This window comes from Microtus ochrogaster, chromosome 19 (genome assembly GCF_000317375.1).
Source record: "Microtus ochrogaster isolate Prairie Vole_2 chromosome 19, MicOch1.0, whole genome shotgun sequence".
In the NCBI taxonomy this organism is placed as follows: domain Eukaryota; kingdom Metazoa; phylum Chordata; class Mammalia; order Rodentia; family Cricetidae; genus Microtus; species Microtus ochrogaster.
In genome coordinates, this window is record NC_022021.1 from 48,625,400 (window position 1) to 48,633,493 (window position 8,094).

An 8,094-nucleotide genomic window follows, 5' to 3' on the forward strand; every position below is an offset into this window, starting at 1 on the left:
AGAGAGAGAGAGAGAGAGAGAGAGAGAGAGAGAGAGAGAGAGAGAGAGAGAGAGAATATAAATATGTGTATATGTGTTTATGGCAGTCAAAGAGTCAGGGTCAACCTGAGATGTGCCTTTTGGAGCTACCCATTTTTGTACTAAGGCATGGTGTCTTACTGGTCTGGAGATCTCCAAGCAGGTTAGGCTGACCAGCTGACCAAAGAGTTCCAGGGAGTTGCTGCCTCTGCCTCCCCAGAGCTGGGATTATAAACATGCCCCACCATATCTTACTTCCTCACATGGTGGCTGGGGATCAAACTCTGATCCTTCTTCCACACAGAAGGAAAGAGAGGAGAGTTTTGTCCAAAGGGAAGTCGTCCTAGACATGTACACAGAAAGGACAGCAAACAGCACACAGGCATGTGGGGGTAAATCCGGGTTAAAACAAAACAAAGGTCGGGAAACTTCTCTGCAAAGGACCAGACAGTAAATACTCTAGGCTTCCAGGTAGCGTGGCCTCTGCCACAGATGTTCTGTTCCCACAGTGGTGCAAAAGGAGACAGACCGTATAAAATATTAGGCCAGGTTGAGGTCTTGCAAATTCTCATTTACAATTCAGACATCAGGGTAGATTTCACTCAAGAACTGTTATTCACAGACTGGGAACATAAGACACATTAATGTGACATGGGGACTAAATCTCTAAGTATGGCTATGATAGAGAGACATCCACATAGCTCTATATATGTTTGGACATTAATTATAAAGAGGTACACATATTTCTATACAACCCTATGTTTACAGATATTGTATATGCAAGAACATATGTAGCCATACATAAAATCCATAATTCTATCTATCTAATTACTACTAAGTAACTACAGCCTCTGACACAGTAGTGAGAATGAGTGACTCTAAAGTCTCCTGAGTCCCAACACTGGAATCAACGGGCACACCCTCCATGTGTAGACTCATGTCAGTGTGGTCATGGCTTTGGCTGTGTGTTCATTTCTGTCTCCGGGGACAGGTGACAGAGGTCTGTTCTGGAGAATGCTTATTTTCATGACTTGGGATTCATGGTTGCTCTCATGTAAGTAATCAGCTAATGCCATGAACACTTCTGCCTTTTTAATATAAATGCTGCCAGGATGATCAGTCACTAAAATGATAACAAAAACACTTTTCTTCACTTGGCATCTTAAAGGAATGAACAAACACCTACACAAGATTATCTGAGTCACACACACCACACACACATGCATACACTCACACAAATACACATGCGTACATTATACTACATAGGCACATAGAGACACGGAAACATCCACACACTCACATACATATACATAGACATACACACACTGTGCAAATATACACACAAACATACCACAAGTACAAATATACACACGTACACACCACACACATATATACACAGACACAAACACACCACAGACCCATACATGAACACATATGCACATATATACATATATGCCACAAATGCATGCACAAGCATACTACAAATTAATACACACACATGTGTACACACTAACACATGCACACACCCATAAACACGCACACAACACACACACTGCACAGATACACATACATACACTCAGGAGAAACTGCATAAGAAGTCAGGTGATCTCCTTGCCCCCTGTCCATGTGGGATACAATCCCAGCACCACGTGCAGTTTTGCTGCAGAGAGCATCTCGGCAGCAGCTGAGGCGGGAGGAGACTCACACACCTGGCTGCAGACCACCATTTAACACTGCTTGAATGTCAGCTTTCTCTGCAGTCTAAATCCGGGGAAGCATCGGCTGCTCTTTTCCTCCCTCGCACATCATTTGAAGAGACAAAACCTCAGGACGCTCCCATGGGCCAGCAGGGAAGGACCATCATTGCCAGATGAAATGCCTACTTGTGGGTTACTCCAGCACAGGGCCCCCCACAGGATTCAAACTGCACCAAAAACAAAACTGTCTACTGAAATGAGCTATGGCTCTGATAAGTTTTCTAGATTCGTCCATGTTTGATCGATACTGGTGTAAATGTGATAAATGAGCACTGCTCAGTCCCCACTGTGGTGAGCTCTTCAGTCAGATGGGTACCCAACTTCAGCTGCATCCTGCAGTATCACCAAATCAAAGTCCAACAAACTGTCAGACATCACAATACAAAGCGACTAGACACTAGGAAATGTCTCTTTCTCCTAAAGGAGAATGCACTTTATAAACTGATCTTTCAAAAGTGACAAATAAAATAAAAACGAATGCATGCATTAATTTCCTGGATAGACCTGTGAGTCACTAAAATATAAGGGATTTTGCTATGAAAAGGTATTTTACAAATGATGAAATTGGACCTTGTGTTTTAAATGCGCTTGGCTCGTTGTTTGGATGTTATGGAATTAACTTGAGTTTAGTGCCCAGCAGAAATCAAAGTGAACATTCACAATGTAGTGTTTATGCCCAATGATTAAACCTCACCTGTCCATTGCCGCTCAGGCAGTGAGAGAACTGGCAGCTCTTCCTCTAACCTCTGTTGACACACCTTGGCCTCTCTGGTCTACTTAATTCCCCTTTAACCAATGAGAAGCCTACTTAGCCAGGCTTTCCGTGTATAACCGAGTCCTTTGACTCATTTAAAGAAAATTGCTTTACATTTCCATTGGTCTAATCTTTAACCAAAGCAACTTCCAATGAACAGCCAAACTGTGTAATAAACTAGTCTGTAGTGTCATTTCAACTGTATGTCAATAAATAAAGACCGCCTGAAGATCTGAGAGAGAAACAGTCCCACCGGCCAGCCGCGCAGACCAGATTATAGTAATATGCACCTTTAATCTCAATCTAATCTCTGCTCCGTTCCCTGAGATTCATTAGAAGCCACCTCCCTGCAACTATCTTCTACTTGGCAGGACTTACAGTCGGGAAAGGAGTCTCTCATATAGATCACACTTGGGACCTTCAAAGGTAAGGGGCGTCCCAGCTCGGAGAACAGTCTTTGTTTTGTGTGTGTATGTAAACTGGAAACTTTACAGGATAAGAGAGGAGCAGCGGGAGAAGCATAAAGAAACTGATACAGAAAAGTACGGAGTGCAGAGTTCATTGCGCCCGCAGATCCAAGTCCTGCGTTTGCTGTAGGTTTTCTTCTGAACCCTGAAGGGGACGCTGAAGCTGGCACTCGAATCTCCAATAATTGTGTTACCTACATTTATAAAAACCTTCCTGCCTATGTGCAAATTAATAACTGACTGAAAATGGGTGTGATAGCACAGCCAAGCTGACACTGACGTTCAACCATCACAGGACAGAGTGACCGAAGGGAGACAGAGAGGAGATGAGGCAGTGAAGGACTGGAGAGGAGGGAAAGGGGAGGAGGGAGAGTGAGAGGAAAGGAAGGGAAGGGGCAAGAAACAACCAGCATGGTAAAGTTTAGTAAAAATGCCATCCTGGTTGCCTTCTGTTGCTGTGATAAACATCACGAGCACAAGCAACTCGTGGAAGAAAGGATTTATTTCCTCTTAAAACGGAACTCAAGAACAATGGCAATGGCTTTTTGATCCTACTGCATGTACTGGCTTTGGGGGAGCCTAGGCAGTTTGGATGCTCACCTTACTAAACCTGGATGGAGGTGGGCGGTCCTTGGACTTCCCACAGGTCAGGGAACCCTGATGGCTCTTCAAGCTGATGAGGGAGAGGGACTTGATCGGGGGAGGGGAAGGGAAATGGGAGGCGGTGGCGGGGAGGAGGCAGAAATCCTTAATAAATAAATAAATTTAAAAAAAAACAAAAAAAAACCAGACAGTCCATTATGCAAGGAAGTCGAGGAAGTAACTTAAGGCAGGAAACTGGAGCAGACGTCACGGAGGAACGCTGGGTACGTGTGTGGTCTCTACAGCTTGCTCAGCCTGCTTTGTTCTGCCACCCAGGAGCACCTGCTGAGGCTGGTACTCCCCACAGAAGGCCGGGCCTTCCTGCAACAATCTTTCATCAATCAAATGCCACACGGACTTGCCCGCTGGCCAATCAGATGGAGGCGTTTTTCTCCAGCTGACGTTCTCTCATCTCAGATGACTTGAGCTTGGATAGAGTTGAGAAAACAAACCAACACAAGTGCAAATGTTCAGATCTGGCTGCATATCAGACTTGCTGCAGGAGCACTTACAAGCTCGGCTTCAAAGCTTTGCCTGCAGGGCCATTCTCACTGAGGATCCAGGGGTGACGGAGAATTTCAAGGCCCAGAAAATTTCTAGCCATGCACCATCCTGTCTAGAAGTGGCCTATAGACAGGCCCTTAACCTATGGAGATTGTGACATGGGCCAGAAAAAAATCTTTTTTAATCTTAGATGTCTATTTCTTTATTATGTCTGTTTAAGAGAGAGAGAGAGAGAGAGAGAGAGAGAGAGAGAGAGAGAGAGAGAGAGAGAGAGAGAGAGAGAGCGCGATTTGGGACCTGGATACTATTTAGTATGTTAAGTGGCATATGTGCCCTTTATCAGCCTTTTATTAGCTAGTCACCTGCGACACATAACAGACCTAAGCATCAACCAAGAAGACAAAATCAGGCCTACAGTTTGACACGCTCACACATTCCTTTAGCTCCTGCTCTCGTCCCCAGCGAGTGCCGCTATGGAGGCAGTCGTGAAGGACCAGCTTACACAGAGCTGTGAGGTGCATGGCTGTAACTGAGACTCAGATAGTTTGCTTTATAAATACTCAACCAGCTTTGACGAGTCCATTAAATGTGGTGTTTACTGAACGTAAGACCCGTGGTGATCAGTCGAGGAAAGGCAGGTCTTCTGCCGACTCCCCTCAGCTTTGGAGGAGGTGAGGACCATCAGTGTGGAGCTGGCACGCACGCAACTCAAATCGTTAGAACTCACTGGGAGAACTTTAGCAGAAAAGATTCATGTCCTCCACATTAATGTTAACACTAACAGAAGATCAGTTGAGGCAGATGATTAACAAGAGTGAGGGAGATGGGTTTGCATTTCTGGGGTTCACTCTGGGAGAGAAACAAAGACACCGGGTAAGTCAGGAAGAAAGAGGGAAGCGCTGGGAACTGTAACTGCCTGCTCCGGCTGCCTAGGGGACTATCACAGGTTAACACCTCACAGTGTGCAGGCTGGAAGCAGGAGACTGGGAAGCCAGCAAGGTGAGGCTCTGGTGAGAGGACTCCGTCTGACCTGTGGACGGTCACTTTGTCATTAGGTCCACACAGAGTGAGCAGAGGGACAGTTCTCTGAGACTCGTCGGCTCAGGGCCCTGGCTTTATGATCTCACTTCACCTCAACGACATCTGAAAAGCCCCTACCTCCAAATCCAGTCACAATGGTAGGGGGCTTGAGAGATAAAGGAGGAGGTGTGGTTCATGTCATAGCCGGAATTACTGGAACAAAGGTATTCACTGATATCTTAAAATGTGCCTTGTGAGTCCATATCAAGTTTGTCTGCAATTATTTTATATTTATATTTGTATTGTGGTGTTTCCACAACAGCAACTAGACACGCAAGCAAACGTTAAGCATTTCTACTTGCCTCCTGTGTCCACTCCAGTTATATGACTCTGAACTAAGAGATCAGGAGGAGCCAACTTGCTCAAGGTTTACTCATTTATTTATGCCTTCGTTCTGGTACTCAACACATATTTATGGAACTCGTCTTGTCAACAAGTCATTGTTTCAGCTCTGAAAACACAACAATAAACAGAATGGGCCTCTTGTATTTGTAGGGTTCTGTTTTAGTGTGAGAAGATAAACAAGTGAAGAACAGAAGCACAACCGCAGGAAGAGATGGACGCATCAGTGGTAGGCGGACGCTGAAAGAGCTTCCTGTGGGACTGGAACGTGTGGTCCTGCGTCTAAGTGAAGCTGCAGGTAGAAGGTCAGGGTTGACCAACTCTCAATCCATGCAGACCTTTAGAGAATCCGCTGAAGAAACACTAGAACGAAAGGCCTTCAGGGATGGAGAGAATCCAGCAGAAACACAGGGAAAGGGCGTTTGCGAGTGTCTCCATTGGCTTCTGTGACTGTGGTAAGGACCATGTTGGATAGAAACTTGGAGAAGAAAGGACTTTTTTGGCCTACAGGCTATCTCATTCATCATGAGAGGAAACCAAGAACCCTGAGGCAGGAACCGCAGCAGCAACCACAGGGGAATGCTGTTTACTGTCTTGCTCCTCACGGTTTGCTCAGCTTGCTTCCACACAGCACCCGGGATTATTTGTCCAGGAGTGGCACCTCCCACAGTAGGCCGAGGTCTTCCACATTAATCATCGACCAAGAAAATGCCCACAGACAAACTCACAGGCCAGTATGGAGGAGGAAATTCCAGCTTTCAGTTGACTCTACTTCGGGTGCAGTTCACAAAAATTAGCCAGCACAGACAGGGAGAAATCAACAGTCTCTCAGATGCTGCTGAGTAACAGATTGGACCATGGAACCTGGGGAATGAAAGTTATGGGTAGCCTCGCTAGAGCCGGTGCCAATGAGATTGCTGGTCAAAGTGGTGCTGGATTTGGACCCAGGAGAGACATAGAGGTGAGAATGTGGAGGCAGAAATAGACCTCCTTGTCAGGAAATGGACTTTAAAGGGAGCTGTGGAATGGGTGGCAGCTGGGGAGTGGTTCCGTTTCGGAGGGATATTTAAGCAAGAGCAGATCCAGCACTCATACACGGATGCAAATGGACCTAGAGAAATTTAACATTTGCTTATGTAAGTCCTCAGAGGAGTAAGTTCAGCAGAGAAGCTCCAGGAGAGAGTATAAAGAGGGCCATCCAGTGCATGCATGGGAAGAAAAAGGGCCATCCCGTACACATACGGGTATTTAGGGTCCAGACTTTGCTAGGGCAAGAATTCAATTCCTGTCACCAGAAAGATGATGGAGTTTCTGGGTTCAGAGCAAGTGAACTGGAGGGAGGAGGAGTGTGGGACGGGAGACCAAGTTCTCTGAAATCAGAAGCAAGGCTGTCCTAAAGAAAACCTGCACATGTAGGTAGCTGTATACCTAAGTCCTTCAGCAGGCGACCTTGAGAGGCTTCACGGTGAGCCATGACCTGCATTGTAAGCCTACAGTTGACCCTCAGTATCCTGAAACGCATCAAACATGACACTGGCTTCCAATCTTTCTTTATTATGGAACTGGAGGAACCTGTGGTCATCTCTTCTGGGCCAACCCGTTTCAGGTCTGGCTCCTTCCAGCTCTTGTTCCACTGTGGTCTGACCCTGTACTATTCCTCATTTCTGGGTTCTCAAAGCCATTTTCAAAGGCGACCCAATCTTGCTCAGTGTTCTAAGGGAATGGATTTAACCCTCAACTGCTCAGTGAAACACTGTGAGATGTGTTGTCCCACCTGAATTCTCTCTGTGTAAGGAAACACAACCCAGCATGTCAGCCATGTGCTTCTTCTAGATGCCCACTTCATGGGCCCTGGGAATCCTCTTAGAGCGAATGGAATCTGGAAACCAAGCTTTCCTTGGGCTGGAGAGCTGAACACCATGATCACAACTATTCCTCTAGAAGTTTCACCTCTGGCTGCTGGGCTGGAGCTGACCACGTGGCTCAGTATGGTAAATGGAAATGAGCTCTGTGTGGTAGCAAAGCCTTGGGAGAGGACTTCATGAAACCTTCACTATGACAATGGATGGCACTTACGAGGGGTATAGAATGCCCAAAGCCCTGTCCTCCTTCCTTATTAGGTCATGGACCGTATACCACATTCCCTTCATGGACTCTCTGAGAATTTCACACAGCATGTTTTTATCATATTCTTTCCCATCCCCCACATCCTCCAAGATCCTCCCCATCCAGACTTACCCACATTCATGTTCTCTTTAAAAATAAAAATGTCATTTAATAAAGCACATGGTGTCTGATTTGTATCATCTGTCTACTCCTGAGAGCAGGGCCTGCCCTGGAGTGTGGCTGGTGTACCCGGTGCCGCCCCACTGAAGGAAACTGACTTAGCCTGATATTGTTCATAAGTCCCAGAGTGATGATGTGCAAATACATTCTCGGTTAGGGGTCAGACTCTGCACTCGCTCCCCTTCCCTCATGGTGTTGATCTGATCCAATGCACACCATTGGAATCTGTGAGTTCATGGTGTTG